Raw genomic sequence first — 7,639 nt, 5'->3', positions numbered from 1 at the left:
CAAACTTCAGACGGGCCTGTACATGTGATGACTTGAGCAGGGGAACCTTCCGTGCAATGCATGATTTGAAACCATGACGGGGTAGTGTTCTACCGACAGTGACCTTTGAAACTGTGGTCCCAGCTCTCTTCATGTCATTGACCAGCTTCTCCCTTGTAGTTCTGGGCTGATTCCTCACCTTTCTTATCATCAGTGATACCCTACGAGGTGAGCTCTTGCATGCAGCCCCAGTCCTAGGGAGACTGACAGTCATCTTTAGCCTCTTCCATTTTCTAACAATTGCTCCAACAGTTGATCTATTTTCACCACGCTACTTGGAAATTGCCCCGTAGCCCTTTCCAGCCTTGTGGAGGTCCACAATTTTGTCTCTGGTGTCTTTAGACAGCTCTTTGGTCTTGCCTATGGTAGTAGTTGGAGTCTGACTGACTGTGGGGTGGACAGGTGTCTTTAAAGAGCTCAGACAGGTGCTACTAATTTAGATTAATGAGTGGAGTAGAGGTGGACTATTTAAAGGCAGAGTAACAAGTCTTTGAGAGCCAGAATTCTTGCTGATTGCCAGGTGTTCAAATACTTATGTGCAGCAGTGCAATACAAATACATTCTTTAAAAATCATACAATGTAATTTTTTTTTTTAATGCTGTCTCTCACAGTGGGAATGTACCTACAATGTGAATTTCAGACCCCTCCATGATTTCTAAGTGGGAGAACTTGCAAAATTGCAGGGTGTTCAAATACTGTTCCAAAATTAGAGCTCACTACAGAGAAATTCCCCACTTTCTATTCCTTCCTATGGGATTGTTAGTAGTGTTTTTATCAAATGGTGAAGCAAAAAAATCACAAGTTAAAGACCTCACTTCATTTTTTTTTTTTAATTTTATTTTACCGATCCTGAACCCCAGTTTATAATACATCAGATCCCTATGATTTGGCTGATGTCAAATCCTGAAAAAAGCACTAGGATTTGGGCAAACTATGGATTTGATTTTTCTCCTTATCATAAAAAAAAATTTTGGTCAAACATTTCAGTTTTCATCTAAAAATAAGCACTTATTTAAAATCTTTGTTGCTGGCAAAATGCCTGGAGGGATTTCACTTTATTTAGACTGATGGTGATCACTTGTTTTAAGCATCATGTTTTAGCCAATGAGATATCTGCTCTTATCATGTTTAAGCCAATGAGATGCCAGCTCTTTAAGTAGGATGACCTTGTGTATAAGGGGGTCTTTTAAGGTACAGGTATGGGATCCCTTATCTGGAAACCCGTTATCCAGAAAGTTCAGAATTACGGAAAGGCCATCTCCCATAGACTTCATTGTAATCAAATAATTCACATTTTTCAAAATTATTTCCTTTTTCTCTGTAATAATAAAACAGTACCTTGTAATTGATCCCAACTAAGGTATAATAGAGGTATAATAATGGAGGCAAATACAAATCCGTGACATTTCATGCTATGTGTATAGGGCAGGAGATAACAATCAGCCGGATAAAAACATTAAAAGAAGGTAAACAAAGTGGTTACTAAGAACAAACATGGGGCACATTTATCAAGTGTTTGATCACTTACGGTGACAGATATACCGATTTTTGAATTCCCTAAATCCAGCTGTAATTAGAAATATCTTGATTGGCTTTATCTTAATCAAGATCAATCAAAGACATCATAATCACATTTTCGCAGTCATATCCCTGCATTCTATGCAGTTTCCAGCCATCTAACACAGGGAACCCCAACTTTTTTAGCACATGAGTCACATTTAAATGTAAAAAGAGTTGGGGAGCAATGGTGCAACCATGAAAAAATATTCCCGGGGTTCTAAATAAGAGCTGTGATTGGCTATTTGGTAGCCCCTATATGGACAGGCACCCTACAGGAGGTTCTGTTTGTACAATTAAAACTTACCTCCAAGCCAGGAATTCAAAAATAAGCACCTGCTTTGAGGCCACTGGGAGCATCATGTTACTCACAAGCCACTAGTTGGGGATCACTGATAACGAGTCGGGGGACAGTTTGAAAAATCTAATTTCCCAAAAATAAGAATATTATATTCCCATTGATAAATCACTGTTATCGTATGGGATGAAACTTCTGATCATTTCATAAAACTGGTCATATATGTTAAAGATTTTTCTCTCCCTAATGATCAATTTGATCCGACAACTCCGTCAAATTATCATAAGGTTTTTCATCGGTCAAAAAATCGATCGGGCAGGTTTGAAAATTTTTGTTGTTAGCAATGAAATTTGCCCATTTACCAACTGTTGCAGGACCAAGCAGTGAGTTTTTTTTCAGCTTGAAATGGTTGTTTTCGTTGATGGGCAAATCGTACTGTTAAACAATTGTTTCAGCATAAGTTAGTTCCTACAATAACAAAAAGATCTTTTAAAAATCTTCACCATTTGCTAAATACACTTCTGAAAATCCCATAGGAGTAAATGGAGACTGCGGTGAGCTCTAAGCTCACATTTTGATAAATATGCTCCTGATCTTACTAAACATAGATCTCCTATACAGACCTTTATAAATGTGCCCCTAATGTCTTTTCATTGATTTTGAATTTGCCAAGGAAGAATCACACTGTTCCAAAAGCTTGCAATGTATTTTACATTTAAGGTGGCCATACACTTAAAGATCCAGTCTAAGGGACCGATATCGGCAGCTACAATCGGCCCGTGTATGGCCACCTTTAGCCTTTATAACCATTAGTGATTTTATTTATAAAGCAAAGTATCTTTTCTAAAATATTTATTCTCTAGTAACAGCTGTACTGTAAAACATGCTTAATATTACATTTCAAGAAATTTAGGTCAGTGGCATTTGGATGTTTGAGTATGATGTAGATATTAATATTCTGAAACAATTTGCAGTTGGTTTTCATCTTTTATGGTTTTTCAGTTATTTAGCTTTTTGTTAAGCAGTTCTTCAGTTTGGAATTTCAGCAGCTATCTGGTTGCTAGGGTCTTGTTTACCTTAGCAACCAGGCAGCGGTTTGAATGAGAGGCTGAAATATAAATACGATTAGGGCCTGAATAGAAAGATAAGGAATAAAAAGTAACAATAACATTGTAGCCTCACAGAGGAATAGTTTCTTGGTTGTTGGGGTCGGTGACCCTCATTTGAAAGCTGGAAAGATGTAGAAGAGGAAGGCAAATAATTAAAAAATGATAAAATTTAAATAATGAAGATCAATTGCAAAGTTGCTAGGAATCGGGACATTCTGTGTGGTGCTTGACATTTCCTTGAATAGGGAGTCATTTGCCAGTGGCAGCCCTGCTGCAGGTAGGTAGGGATTGCTTAGGGGTAAACAAGTCATTTTTGTCAGTTATATGCCATTATGTCTGGAACTATATGGGCAAGCACATCACCTGCCCTGGCCCAGTCTGCAGTGAGTTACTGTAGGCATTAGTAGGGTACCTGCAGCTGCACGGGGATGGCTTGGGGCAGGGGGAGTGCAACATGAGGTCCACTTGATGGCTTTAGGGTGCCCAAGACATAACAGACAAGCATCTTGTTGCAGTCAGCACTATGACAGGACCTGTGTATTCTTGAATGTACCTATGGTAGTATTCTAATCTAAATACGAGTTTAATAGCACACAGTACAGAAATCCTGCCCTCAGCACTTTACTGGGATTCTGCTGGGATGAATCTCAACCATTTCTCTTATAGAAAGAGGCCAAATAACATCAGCTTCATTACTTGCTCTGGTCCTTCTTTCTGCCAAGCAGATCAATGGCAAACTAAATGTACATTTGTATTTACTTTCATTTACCTTCCCAGTCTGTTTCCTTCACTCCATATTTCTCTCTTCCATCTGCTTGGTTCTGTTTCTAGCTTGCTAATCTGGGAACGGGCAGTAGGTATGTGAGGACCTGCAGGGCTTCTTGTCATTATATTCATGTAGTAAAGAATGGCAGGGCATTGCAGGGAGTTGCTGTTCTGCAGAGTAAGATCTCTCTGGTACCAGGGATACACAAGATTTGAAAAAAAAAAAATTAATTACCCTAAGAATTTAGAAAGACACAAGAAAAGTTACCTTTCTCCTGACAACATTGTGGTCGGAAACTGACCAACAGGTGTCGCTGTTCTGACAAAATTCATTCATAGTGACATTACGTTATCCCTTAATATCTTGGAATTACAAAAAAATGAATGTCAATTGTAAAAGAATAGCAGTCTCTTCAATTTTACATTCACTTATTTTAAAGGTTTACTTATCCTTTAAAGTCTTTTGGTTTATCCATAAATATATTTAAAATATAAAGTGAAACCCTCTTATTCTGATGAAAAAGTTGTATTTTTATTACTTGAGAGGGGCTGCCCTTGCCTGGGCAGTGGTCTGACTGTCTGTAAACACAGCACTTAGGTCTTTCTTATATGTGTTCTCCTGCATTTAGCTATTTCATTTAGCTAACAGAAATGGATGAGATGCTGAAAAGGCTGGCTGCGTTAAGAATTTAATACGAGATTTTTCTCATAGAGATCATAATCTGTTAAAGGGGAAGTATACCCCCTCTTTTAACTTTAGCACATTAAATAGAGCTGTATAATGAGTTGCTCCTTATCACAAAGCCTAACAAAGGCTGCAGCTGGAGGAAGGAGGGGATTGTTTTTACAGAGGGCTTCTCAGTGGATTGCTGATTAGTTTTAATTAGTATGGACACAAATGTGACTTTAGTTTTAATTCCAGATTTTGCTCTGTTTAGTGCAGGAAATAAGAAAAACCATAGATATTTTATAATTATAACAGCAGGCAAAATGTATGTTCAGCACAAGCCCCATTCGTTGCACTTATATTGAAAAGGGGGCTATACTGCCCCTTTAACAAATACTGATATTTCTAAGTTATGGACAGAATAGCCCAGTCACATAAAGCAACAGTCAGCAATTAGCCCAGTGAAAGGCTACAGAAACCAAATGTCTGGTTACTGCACTTGGGCTCCTTTGTTTTATGTTGGAAAGCTGTATGGTTGCTCCGCATTGACAAATCTTTTTTGTTGTTTTCTATGTCTGTTTAAAGCACTTTATCTAATATCAAAAGAAAAGCATTTTTAGGATATAGCAGTGAGATAGGAAGAAGGCAGAGATTTGTTGCCATAACCCCCTTAGTTCTAACCCCCAGCATTAGGTAGAGCTTGGAACCCATAGCTACACATTTGCTTCTGTTGGGCCATTCCTGGCTTTCCCCTCTGCAGCCTCCTTGGCTACCTACACTGTTTGTTTGGTGGAAGGGATGTCACAGCACTTACTGCTTTTGGGGAGTAATATATCTACCCTACTCATTTATACAATATATTCGCTTGGGTTTTTTTTTCTTGCTAGCCAAGAATTAAAGTTAACCCCCCCCCCCAACTTTTTACCTGTTGTTTATACAAAATTGTATGTAAATTGTTTTCTACAGTTTGCTACCAAGTGTATTACCAGCCAGCGTTGTCACTCCCAGCAAGACCTGAGGAGTTATTGTATACTTAGCCTTTATTCAGTATAGTGGGGTGTGGAGACCCCCAGATGGTTTAAAGGGCAAATGTATTATTTGGAAGGTATCAATGAACCACTTTCCTTGTACATTGACTTGTGGCTCCTCATCTGTTGTGGAACTGCAATTCCAAGTGGATGCTGGGAGTTGTCGTGCCACAGTAAAACTGACTCCAGGTTTCTAATAGCAGTTTTTTTTTAAGTTCTTTTCCCATCTGCCTTTGTTTTTGTGATAATGTTTTAGTAAGCCGCATGTTTTTTTTTTTTTATTCTAAATTTTATATCTAACCATTGTCTTCATCACGAAGAGATCCGCATTGTTGTTTTTGTATATAGAGTATTGCAGTGCATGACTTAGCTTATGCATTTTATTAAATGCTGTTTCAATGTGGCATTGTAATGTTGTTGCTTAATACTACTACCTGAATGAGGTTTATACTATTAAAGTGAATAACAAACTTTACATGATCCTGCCTCTTTCTTTGGTCTCCGCTGCTGCAATAGATGCCTAGGGATGGCTAATGATCTCTCCATACTGAATTCATAAGGCGGCTATGGGATCTAATTTTCAGAAACCCATTATCCATAAAGTCCTATTTAAGTAAGCAATTCTTGTTTTGGTGAGGAATTTTCTCTGTAATAATAAAACAGTACCTTGTACTTGATCCCAACTAAGATATAATTACCCCTTATTGGGGGCAGAACAGCCCTATTGGGTTTATTTAATGGTTAAATGATTCCCTTTTCTCTGTAATAATAAAACAGTACTTGTACTTGATCCCAACTAAGATATAATTACCCCTTATTGGGGGCAGAACAGCCCTATTGGGTTTATTTAATGGTTAAATGATTCCCTTTTCTCTGTAATAATAAAACAGTACCTGTACTTGATCCCAACTAAGATATAATTACCCCTTATTGGGGCAGAACAGCCCTATTGGGTTTATTTAATGGTTAAATGATTCCCTTTTCTCTGTAATAATAAAACAGTACCTGTACTTTATCCCAACTAAGATATAATTACCCCTTATTGGGGGCAGAACAGCCCTATTGGGTTTATTTAATGATTAAATGATTCCCTTTTCTCTGTAATAATAAAACAGTACCTTGTACTCGATCCCAACTAAGCTGCATGAATTCATACTGATGGGGCTTATTCGTATAAAAAAAAGTTTATAGCAGTCTTGAGGAATGGCGATCCATATTAAAGAAGAAAAACCCCAGGGCCCAAACATTCCAAATAATAGATCTCATTCCTGTAAAAGCTTTACTCTGGTGTAGTAATTCATATTAAATATCAATGACAGCAAATAGCTGACTAGTTAGTTTCTATGGGTGGGTCAGTACTCAGAAATACACTTTAAGGCTAGTGCCCCTTCGCTGGTACCAGCCTGCTACCTCACCTGCACCCGGAAGCATAGTTTCTTCCCAGGTCAGAGTGGGCACAGGGAAAAAACAGGTGGGTCCCAGCCCTCATGGGCCCCTCTGCAGCCAGGCAGTAATAAATCAGTGATAAAAAGTTGCAAGAACAATAAAATTGAAGGCCAATTGAAACGTTGCTTAAAATTAAAATTAGCCATTCTGTGCACATGTACAAATGCCCCCAAAAAAGCCAAAAAATCACTACTTTTCCATGTACAAATGCTTTGGAAGCCATTACTGACTGTGCACTGCACACTGGGTGTTGAATGCAAAATTGAGTAAAAATGGGGGGCTTAAAGGGTCAGAGCATACACTGAGCATCAAGCTTCTGGCATGGAATCTGGGGTTCTGGGGTGTAAGGATTTAGGGGAGTAACTGTACAGAAATCAGCTCCAGCAACTGCTTGGGGGGCAGCAGGTATTATGGGCCCAATGCAACCCTAAGTAATGTCATGTTCCATGTTTAGGAAACATATTTGATTCCTACGGTTTATGGGGCCCTAAAATGAATCAGCTTTGGGGCCCAATAAGTTATTCACGTTGTACTGTAATCACATGACTATGTGACATAATGACACAGAGCAGGAATATAAAACCATAAAAAGGCTCGTATTCAGCCTGTGCCTACAGCTGAGCAAATGCTTCCCAGGAACTGAGTAAATGAGCCGACTGTTGGCATCACTGACATATAGATCGGGAACTACAAATCCCGGCATGCCGCACGTTTGAGGCGCCCCGCCTC

Source organism: Xenopus tropicalis, chromosome 4 (genome assembly GCF_000004195.4).
Source record: "Xenopus tropicalis strain Nigerian chromosome 4, UCB_Xtro_10.0, whole genome shotgun sequence".
NCBI lineage: Eukaryota > Metazoa > Chordata > Amphibia > Anura > Pipidae > Xenopus > Xenopus tropicalis.
Note: the sequence above shows the minus strand (reverse complement) of the source record.